The sequence below is a fragment of the Lathyrus oleraceus genome, chromosome 4, assembly GCF_024323335.1.
Source record: "Lathyrus oleraceus cultivar Zhongwan6 chromosome 4, CAAS_Psat_ZW6_1.0, whole genome shotgun sequence".
NCBI lineage: Eukaryota > Viridiplantae > Streptophyta > Magnoliopsida > Fabales > Fabaceae > Lathyrus > Lathyrus oleraceus.
In genome coordinates, this window is record NC_066582.1 from 288,367,074 (window position 1) to 288,376,215 (window position 9,142).

The window sequence follows — 9,142 nt, forward strand, 5'->3', positions numbered from 1 at the left end:
TAATTCGGCAACAGTATTCTGACATTCAGCATTTGATTCCCTCATACAGATCAGAGATATATGATTTAGCAAAATACCCCCAACCAAGTGTGTGCTTGTGTGAGTGCATACGGTAAAGCAAATAAAGCTTGAAGATCGATCACTGAATGAAAATAACCATCTCATAACAAAAATGCACAATAAGCGCCATAGTCATACATCACAGCTGATATAAATCAGATACAACTCTCCAGAATGAGAAAGAAGTACAAGCAAATGAATTCCGTCAACAGGCCTGACGGTAATCCTCAAATAAGAAAGGCTATCCCGATGAAGGTCCCACAGAAGGCCCTACATCATCAACCATCCTAGCAAACTCTGCGGCGAACATGAGCTCGGTGTTCTCCTGCTGTAATCTCCCTACCTCTTTCTGGTGAATCTTCATCTGCCTGAAGTAATGATCTCTCTCAGCCATGTAATGATCTCTCTCGGCGACGATCTTCACATTCTCTGCTTCCTTAACCTTCAGCTTGGCCTCCCACTCAGTAATGAGAACTCGGACTCTGTCGTCCCTCTGATCCCTCACGAGGATTTGTCTCCTCTTCTCATCTTCAATGACCTTCGTAGCTCTGGCTAGCTTCTCTTTAGTGATGTCGTGCTCTCTGTTAGATGATGCTAAGGCTTGGTTAACCTTCCCATAGTAGGCAGTATCCATCTCAAAGCGTTTTGCTTCCAAGGCATGTCGCTTGTCCTGATCTTCCATCCTCACTCTGATCTCCTGATTAGCCGTCTGAATACGAGCGACACTCATCTCCAATTTAGCTTTCTCCGCAAGCAACTGATCTCTGGCTCTCTTCATCTCGAGGAATTCTTCCATACTGACAGAAGAACGCGGACCCTCAATCATAGGACACCCAGGATCACCTCCAGGAAACGGTAGATGTGTGATCTCAATTCTCTTCCGAAGCCAATCATTGAATAGAGGAAAATACCGGCTGTTGACCTTGCCAAAAGGAACTTTACCCTTTCTCTGAATATTATGCCATGACCCAGACACTTGTATCAACTTGGCCTGATTGCCCTCAGCTGAGAAGTAAAAGGACTCCTGAATCTCTCGCTCGAGAGGAGGAACCTCCATGGCAAACCCCATCTGTCTCCTAAGAAGCGTCGGGTTGTAATTAATGCAACCCTGAACACCTATGAGAGGCACATTGGGAAATCTCTCACAGCTATATATGAAATCCTGTCCAGCCACACCGTTATGAGTCCAAGCTATATCAGCAGCCCGCAAACCCATCAATCTGACTGACCACTTGACCGTAGGATCAAGAGAAGCAAAAGCACCTCGGGAAGGCAAATACCCCATAAACCATCTGAATAGTAACTGCGCACAGCACCGGATCAAACCCCCACGCCGCTTCTCGTTCCTGTTATGAACCTTGTAATAGACATCTCCGACCAGAGTAGGAATAGGGTTCCTCTGCATGAACAATCTGATAGCATTATGGTCCACAAAGCTCTTCTGATTAGGAAACAGAATAACACCATAAATGCTCACAGCAACCAAAGCACAAACCGTCTTCCAGTTACCCACTGCAGCATGTTCCTTGGCCTTAGCTTCCAAGAAACTCAAAAGAAAACCGGGTAATTTTCCTTTCTCCTTCAACCCCTCCTTGACCATTTCCGGACTCAAATAAAGAGCACGAGAAATCCCAAGGATGTCAGGCTCTCCCCTAATGGCACAGAAAGGAATCTGATCTCGGATCTGCACACCCAAGATGCTAGCATAGTCCTCCATCAAAGGCCCCAACAAGTAGTCCGGGAACACAAAACATCTCAGACCCGGGTCATAGAACTGGAGAAGAGTATGAATGGCGCTTCTGTCACTATCAGTGAGTCTGAAAACCATCTTCAGAATACTACCGTATGCCTCCCTAAACATCCCCACGTGGTGGGTGTAATCAATGCTATCATCTCCTTCAGCACACCAATCTCTGGGTCGAAGAAACTATAGGCGACATCATGCTTCAAACCGGTCCTCATATCTGAACAGAAAGTCTCTCAACCAGGATCTTGATCAAAAATGTCCCTGCATATGGATAAACATGTGTTAGATGCAAGTAGATGCAAGATGTAATGATGTTGATGAATGAATGCAATGCATTGCCATCCTCCAAGTCATCTGAACATCTGTTGCACTGAATCACAGCCCCTGAACTCTGAACCGATCACAACCATCTGAAGGAAAATGTAACCACAAATCCATCTCAAGGGTTCCGAAATAAACGGAAGATACATCATCATCATCATCAGACAATCTCTGAACAGATACCCATAACAATCTTTGAATCGGCCCGGGGAATCCTGAAATAAACGGATCCCCACTAATAAATAACACGGACAGCACTCCGGCGTCTCAGAAATAAACGGCCATAAATCCGACTTATAAATATGACTCTGATCCACGGAACCAATAGTCACCATCAAAGTCACCATCTGAACATGCATCTGAAAGAATCACCCTCCCCTCACAGGTAAATTCTAAACAGGTCATCCTAAGGCGGATAATAGTCTCGACAATCGGGCAGAGATACTCAATGGGTTTGCCCTTTCGGGTGTGCCATTGTAGCTCCCTTAAGATCGTCTAAACCAAAGATTCGGGAAATGATCGGTCACCAGAGTCAATAGTTCAAAAGAGGTAACCCAACCAAAGCGGAGTACTCCACAAAGGAAGAGCTCTCAGATGAACCTCGTCCGGCTTGTGGTATGTCACGTTGCAACAATATACTAATAAAGCAAATGAGGAACGTGAGACCACACTAATCCTAGGTGTATACTCGGGCCTGGGTTTTAGCCCCACTCAGAACACCCACCTCAAAACAGAGGAACCACCTGCACAGAGGACGGCAACATGATAGTATGATGCATGCAGACATCTATGCAATTATATACACAGTCAGAATAATAAATGCAATAAATATAACAACACAAGCAACCTAAACTATCCTAGAACGCTAGGAGAGACTCGCTTAGGGAAGATGGACCAGCACAGGTCGACATCTCGATTTCCCCAGCAGAGTCGCCAGCTGTCGCATCCGCGAAAAACAACCGGCGGGCTAAAACAAAACAACACAGAGCCGCCACCGGGCGTTATTTATCCCAAAAGAGGGAAAGGAAACGCTCAGAGTAAACCAGGAAAAAGCATGGTCTCGCGACCAAAGAGAAAGGGTACGGGAGTCGGTTACGCAAGGGGAAGGTATTAGCACCCCTCACGTCCGTCGTACTCGACGGGATCCACGCTCTAAAAGAAAGAAAAGGTTGCTAAACAAAACAGACATCACACACACACGCACCGAAGACAACACAAGTGGGGTTAAGAGAAAGAGGGCTCGCTAGGACATCGCGTCCTATGCCTACGTATCTCGTCTGGAACGAGAATCAGAGCTGCCGTAGTTCGGCTCACGCACGCCAAACAAACAAACACAAACACAGGCAAACATGGAGCCTGAATGCCAATCCCTGGACTTACATCAGCATCCGAACCAAAACACACACAAGAAGGCAAACGTGGAGCCCGAACGCCAATCACTGGACTTACATCGGCATCCGAACCAGACACACGCACACTGGAACCCGAATGCCACTGGATGGACTTACATCAGCTTCCAAGCACACAACAACCAAACAAGTTAATAGGGAGTCGGGAACTCGAGCCTATAACTGTCAAGCACACACACAAAAAGAAAGAAAAGTGCCCGGAGAGACCTCGCACGGTCTCCTGCCTACGTACCTCATCTGGTATGAGGATCAGGGCGACGTAGTTCCCCTGAAAGGGAAAGAAATTCTAGCCAGAAACCAAGGGGAGACACACTACCAGGGAGCTGTACTCGAGCCTAGTGTTATCATGCATCATTGCCCTATGTTGTGCTTTCTATCCTAACTTGCTCAACAGCAAACTAATCCTAACCAGGAAAAGCAAAACACACATGCAAGCATCAATCATAATAAAGCAAACATTTCAAGCAAATATTCACAAAGCACACACTATATCCAGTCAGAAGTGGGCTCAAACAAAGGGTTCGACTGCCAAGGCAAGCCATCTGTACAAGGGTAGAGTTAGCTCTTAACCTTGCCATTGAGAGGCTAAGGTGAAGCTGATGAAAGGTGAGTGAAGATGAGACTTCACAGCTCTTATCCCTGTCCAGGGAGAGCTTCAGACAAAGGAGCGTGGGTCCAGAATGGAGGGACCCTTCTACGCTCAAGACTCTGACACAACTGTACAAAGTACAAGATCTTGGGTTAATGTCCCAATGCGTCAACACAGTGGTGTGAGCAGAGGGACGACTCAACAGAATAGCGGGGGATAGATTGCATATCCCTTGGGTTCCGCCAATTGCCTCATAGAGGTCTTTACCTGCTTGGCACAAAAGTAAACAATCACAAACATCGCCTCTTAAGGAGGACTTCAGACAGTTGCCTGGCTAAATAACAAGCCAGGTCTTCCAGACTACATGAAGTATAGAGATTCTACCTCAACTGGTTTAAAACCAAGCAACAACAAGCAAGTTCTCAAGGAACTGTAAGCAACTAAGTGTACCTGAAATCAATCAAGTATCATCAGTACTCAGACAAACCAACAGTAAACAACAAATGTTAAACAGTCAATTTGTACAGTCAACACAAGTTAATGCACACAAGTGCAAGCTATGAGCTCAAACTCAAGCATCAAACCCTACAACACAAAATCAATGTCAGTTGACAACATCAAACAAACTCAATTTGCAACTTGCATTTATCTCCTTAAGCCTTTTGCATTTCAACCTGAAAATCCAAACCAAACATGAGAAACTAGACCACTAGGCCAAGCCTAGGGTCCAAAGGAGATGAAAAAATCAAAACAGCAAGTGAAAATTATCCAAAATCACATTCAAACAAATCAAAAGCAAATGCAATTGGTCCCATGCTCATATCAATCACCATTATCATTTTATGCACAATTTAATATCAAACATGCAACTTGCAACTTCAAAAGACCAAACAGAACTATCTCAATCAAATCCATATCAAAACAATTCAATTAATTCCACAAAAATTCAAGTCTAAACAGAACATATCCAATGAATAGCATATCAAATTTCAGCTCAATTGGACAAAAGGAAGTAGGCCAATGAAAATCAAGAAGTTCAGACAATTTCAAACAAGCCAACACAAGGCATCAACACAAGTATCAACCTCTATAAATCATAAAACAGTGACAACAATTAAGAAATGAATGGGATCAAAACCACAATGACCTATAAGGTGTCTACAATGCTCATACCAAATTTCACATTCATCCAATACACTATGAGAATTTCACAAGCAACATGCCAACATGTGTCACACAATGTCACCAAATGACCATACAGAGAAGAAAATTATCAATCAAATAGAAAATGGTATAAAAAATTCCAGAAGAAATCACATGTGATCTCAACATTCATATGTCCAACCATGCAAAATTTCAGCTCAAATCAACATCCCTAAGCATTTTAAATAAAATCAGGAAGTTCATCAAGCTTGGTGTGACACAAATTGTCACACCTCTATTCAAAAATTCATATCTAATCAACCAAGTACCCAAAAATCACAAACTCTACATGAAAATCACCATCAAAGTGTCCAGAATAAGTACAAAAAATTTCATTCATTTCTTTGAAAGTATCATCATTTCATGAAAGATATGGTAAGACATGTTCAAATGTGACACATTGAATCAATCCCTAAGCATTTTAATTTTTCACATGTGCACAAAAATAATAAAAATCGTGATTAAATTCTACACATCACAAGGATCATCATGAAAAAAGTCTCACTCAATTTGGATAAAAAATGAGTTCTCTATGAATTTTTGAAGTTATGGCATCAAAATGTAAAATGAAAATGAAAAAGAAAAATGAAATAATATAATTAAATGTGATAATGGCAAAACTGTAATATTAAACTGCCAGGCCAAAACGACGCCGCTTCAATTAGAAGCGTTGGCACTTCCTCATTGGCCAGAAGGCGCGGCAAACATGATTTTGAAAAGGAATTGGACACACGCGGATCAAACTCAGCCTGGAACATGTTTTCATCATCTTCTTCGAACCAATTTTCCAGAAAAATCGCAATGCCAAAATCTCAACCAAAATTAACAAATCATATATCATCGTGACCGTCTCGCAACCTAGATCAAGGATATGCAACTATCTTAACCTAATTCTCACTGTAGCGACGTGATCGATTAAAAGAAGATTGGACATCAAACATTCAACTCACGATTTCTCTCACCACACTCAACCAAATCAAAAACTATTCATATCATGATGATCTATGTTGAATGATCTTTAAAACGCATATCACAATTTACACAATGGAGAAATTCAAATTTGCACCTTATGATTATGGCAGTGCTTGATCTTGATGTTTTTGCGCGCCAATTGCCAAAACAGATGGAGTTTATGGATGAGGAAGGTGATTGGAGAAGGTCCACCAGCTCAGAGATGCTTCATGTGCAAGATCCATCCATTTGCCATTGTTGTGATCACTTGTGGCAGTTCCAATTCTTGGAGTTTTTGGCACGAATTTGTCAAAACAGTTCCTCCTTAAGAGTTGTGGAAGATGAATCCAAGAAGAATGAACAAGTTTGATGAAGATTTGGCGAAGAATTGATGAAAAAAATGTTGATGGAGTTTTGGAGAATTTGAGAGAAAATGGAGGGAAAGTTTGTTGCAATTCTTGGAATATGAAATGTGGTTAACAAATTCTGTTATGATTAGTGATTTATACTCACTCCTTAATCACCTTGTTAATCCAAATTATCAAAAACCAAGTGATTAGTGTTAATGTGCATTTAGGTGAAAGTCCAAAAATGACCTTGCCAAATAATGCAATGTGACAGCTCATGACAGTCCAAACAAGTTTCAATTGTCATATGTGATGTGTTGGAAGTGGTCTCATGTCCAAAGGCCTTGTAACTCTCAAATTCACTATGCCATGCCAAAAATACACATGAATTCACTTGAAATTTGACTTTTTGCATTGACCATTTTTGATGAATTTTGATCATACACCATGAAAGTACATGTGAAATTGGGGTTCCTCACAAAAAGATCACTCAAATTGGACATTCCATGTGAAAGTTATGCCACTTTGATTATAGGCATTTTTGGAAAATGAATGGACCATAACTTGTCAACCATACATGAGAAATTCAAGTTCTTGGACTTTTTGGAAAGGTGAGAGCAAGATCTACAACTTTCATGTTGAACAAATTTTCATTTGAAGCTTTTTTGGACATGTAATTTTATGGTGAAAAACTTTCTATTTTTGGAAACTTCCATTACAAGTCACTTTCCATTTTTGGCAACTTTTCTCCTGATTTTATTTTCTTCATTCTTGAGGTTTGAAATGCCCAATGAAGCTTGTTTCAACATGAATGAAGTGTATCCAACTCTCTCCCACCTCCAAATCCATAAAATCAAGCACAGTTGACCACAGTTGACTTTTTCAACTGATAGATGAATTTGGCAATGCACTGATCAAGCTGAGCCTCACACTTCTGATGAAATGGCTCAATGATGAAACCCTAGCCTCCATAAGCTCAATACAATCACATGATGATCCCCATATCCATTGTAGACCCCATCTCCTTGTCATGCCCTGATTGGCCCAATGCAGATGATTAGGGTTGACCAGTGGTCAAAACCCTAATCTCAAGATATCTGATCAACCTTTTGAATCTTCTGGATGATATCAAGACCATGATGATGATGATGTATCATTTCAACCAAGATGAAGATCAATCTCCTTGAGAATCAAAACCCTAATTTGAACCACCACCCTCAGATAGTTAGTGATCAGTCCATGAAACCCTAGCTTGCATCATGACCTCTTCATCTCCTGATCAAGACTTATGAGGATGACTTGCACAATGTAACCACATGATATGCAATATGCAATGCCTAATGACCTAAAAAATGCAATGCAAATATGTTAAGCTAGTCCCAAGAGAGGAGGGCAAATTTTGAGGTGTTACACCTGTTACGCAGGATGGGCAAATTCTATCTAGGTCACTCATCTCCCTTAGCATGCTTCGTGGAGTACCCATCAACTGTCTTTATGGTCATCCAGTTACGGACAATGTTTTATCAGCAATAAGGCACTCGACTCTACATCTAGGGTCCATAGTGGTTTCAGGTCGAAGGATGGTATACACCATTATCACCATGAGAATAACTTATGAAACTTTGCATAACATTCTATATAGTATTCTCATAGAGGGTCAATCCAGTATAAATATTACTCTTAATATTCATACCTATGTTTAAGACTTGATAACTCCTTATCCATGATCCATGAGATGTGATCATCAGTCTATATACATAATAGTCTTAATGCTTTAATGTTATCCCACTTCACAATAAAGCTCGACTACGGATACTTTAAGAATAGTGTCCTTATGTTTAATGTGATCTCATGATTAAGTCACACTTGATACATTAAACGGACTATCTATTTTAGGGACTTTATTAAACAAACATAATAAAGAAAAAGCCTTTTATTATTAATAAATAATTCGATACAAGTACCAAAAGTATTGGCCTCTAGGGCTTACACCAACAGTATGCTCCAACATTCGAATTTCTAAAATTTTGAAATGCTCTAGTCGATTAGATCATAGTGCCAATCGATTGGCTAACCCATTTTCAGCATATTTGGTTTTGGGCTTTGTGTTTCACCCCTATTCATCCTTATTTGTACCCCCTTTCTGTAGGCCACTAAGAAACTCATATTTTTGGTTAGTAAAATATTTTATCGAGATGAGAAAAAATAAATTCACTATTTTAAAGGATTAATTGGAATTTTTAGATCATTTCAACCTTAAAATAGTGTACTACATTTTATATCAAAAGGATTTGAAAAAAAATTCCCTTAAAGGGGAACACCAAGCATATTATGATATGTCCTTCTCTATATATTGTTGGATGCGACAGTTGGTATTAAAATCGATAAGAACAAGTCCATTATAGACATATCTGCTCAATTGATCAATGAGGATCATAAACCTTGAGATATTCTCAAAACACTTGCTTTGACCATCGTGATTGATATTCATCGTCATCTTACATTCTTGGATCAT